This window comes from Lactuca saligna, chromosome 1 (genome assembly GCF_052625555.1).
Source record: "Lactuca saligna cultivar CGN05327 chromosome 1, ASM5262555v1, whole genome shotgun sequence".
Classification (NCBI taxonomy): domain Eukaryota; kingdom Viridiplantae; phylum Streptophyta; class Magnoliopsida; order Asterales; family Asteraceae; genus Lactuca; species Lactuca saligna.
The window spans coordinates 108,233,481-108,236,145 of NC_136417.1; the positions used below are offsets into that span (position 1 = coordinate 108,233,481).

Genomic DNA, 2,665 nt, shown 5'->3' on the forward strand with positions numbered 1-2,665 from the left:
CAAAGAAAAAAGCAAACAATATGAACGATGTAATAAACTTAAACCATATGGATCAACATTGTAACAGGTAAAATTTGGTTTAAGAAATATGAAACTTTATTTCGGTTACAAATGTAGTTTTAGCGAAAAGATTATTTTCAATTATTTTATTTCAAATGGTATGTTTTATAATAGAATATAAAAATAATAAATACTAATAAAGATAAAGATAGGGATTACAAAGAAACATAAAAGGTAGGGGATGCATAGACACCACCAAAAGTAGATGGAGTAATAACGAATAAGCAATTGTAGGTGAAGTTCAGCCATGGAAGAAATCTACAAAACACTTCCTCAACACACCTATAGCTGGTTGCAAGGCAGAGTGACCTTGTACAAGTATGAAGGCTCCTGGAACGCTCAAAACTTCCCTAAAAAATCAATTTTGGCTCAAAGCTACGAGGCACAACCAGGTGACATACTATTATGTAGTTGCCCCAAAACTGGCACAACTTGGCTGAAGGCCTTGAGTTTTGCCATTTTAACCCGACAAAAATTTGACCATGCATCATCGAGCCCATTGCTAACAACCTTCCCTCATGATTGTGTCCGGTTTCTAGAGAACTTGCACCTTCCAAAAATCAAAGAAAACCCCTCGGACCTCCCCCTCCTAGGTACACACCTTCCTTATTCTTCTTTGCCAAAATCAATAATCGCTTCAAATTGCAAGATTGTTTACATATACCGAAACATAAAAGATGTCATAGTTTCCTACTATCATTTCTTTCGACAAATTGTAAACTTGTCGGAAGAAAATGCGCCATTTGAGGAGGCGTTTGACGATTTTTGTCGAGGCATTTCAATCTTTGGACCATACTGGGATCATATCTTGGAATACTGGAAAGCAAGCCAGGAAAGGCCGGATAGATTTCTTTTCTTGAAATATGAAGATTTGAAAAACGATGCTTTGAGTAATGTGAAACGGCTTGCGGAGTTTATTCGATGTCCTTTTTCAGTTGAAGAAGAGAAAGCAGGCGTGCTTGAAAATATTATAAAGATGTGTAGTTTTGATAGTTTGAGCAACTTAGAACTGAACAAAAGTGGGATGTATCAAGCGGATGAAGCTTTTGTTTTAGAACGCCGACTCTTTTTTAGGAAGGCCAAGGATGGAGATTGGGAAAACTACTTCACAGATGCGATGAATGAAAAGATCGACAAACTAATCGATGAGAAAATGAGTGGAACTGGTTTACTTCTGAAATGATGATGAACTAGAGCCTCAAGATCGATCACTCCATATTGATATGCATGTGCTTTATCTCGGTCTATCTTTGAAATTGCTTGGTTTTCAATAATTGATCACTTTTATGTTTGATCATCTATTTTGATATAGATACTTTTATATTTTTTTTTCATTATTTTACGTACGTTCTCTCTTTCAGATTTGAATGATTTTGTTATGTTTGTTTTTATGATATACATATCTCCATGCTTCCGGTAAAATCTTGTTAGAATCTACTATAAAAATAAATGAGAATAGAAGAATTGGTTCTAGAAAAATGTTTGCTATAATCGACGAAGATGATCTGGTGATATATTAATTAATGCATTCATTACGTACTAATGGTAGTAAAAATGATGCATGTACATGGATCAGTTCATGCACCTAGACTTCGGCCATAAATGTACTCACGTGCTCAGCTAATCACGCCGTAGGTTACGTCTATTGTGTGTGGCCGTCTGGCACTTGGTCGCAAGCATGTGTTAATAAATATGGCGTTTAGTAAAACCACCACATTTTTTTATTGCAGATCTCTTATATCAATAAAAATGAATTATAGTTTTTTTTGTAATCAACCAAATCAACTATTTTCTTTTACTAAATGGAGACCGTGTCGGCTTCAATCACTCATATACTTTTTATTATTTTAGATTTTGTTTACTATTAATATTTTATTTATAAAATGCTAGGTTATAAGGCTTTACGGTATCGTAATAAAGCTTACCAGCGGTAAAAACCGTGCCCTACCTCGTTTTTTACTACAAGAATAATTTTATACCACGGTATTATTCCACCAATGTCCGATGGTAAAAATATGAATTGTTGCCTCTTTGTGACCATTGGTCGAATGTGAACGTTGCCAAACAGTTACCATTCACGAAATTTTACACTCTTTTAATAAAAATGTCTTCCAATAATCCCAATTCGAACCAAATGCTTCCAATCCATTTCACTATTTGGTTACAATCCGACATCACCACCAACTTACCGGCCACAATTAGATCCATCAAGATTACCACAACACCAAGCGTTTGTAGGTTGTGTTCCTAGCTTTTATTCACAATTTCAAATGTCACAACAATTTCAATTCCAGTCCCCACCACCCCGATCAACATCCCAAACCCAAATGCAAACTCAATTCCAATTCAATCACAACCGCCTTCACACCATAAACCGAAATTCTTTCCGATTCCGAACATGAAGAACAACTTCAAAAAAAGGGGAAGGCCGGTCCAAGATGATGGACTAAAAGATAAGAGACGAGGTTAGCAAAGACATGAGTCGACATATCCAAAGATGGTGACACGGGAAAGAGGCAGTCGCATGATCAATTTTGGGTATGTATACGGAGCGATTTTGTAAGGGAATCGGTCGAGATCCAGATTACCGGATGTACGACCAATG

General features: G+C 36.1%; 1 pseudogene; it reads left to right on the forward strand.

Annotated features, from left to right (window-relative positions):
* The first annotated feature begins 221 nt into the window (after nucleotides 1–221).
* LOC145043113 (flavonol 3-sulfotransferase pseudogene) lies at nucleotides 222–1,482 on the forward strand (annotated as a pseudogene).
* Nucleotides 1,483–2,665: the final 1,183 nt, after the last annotated feature.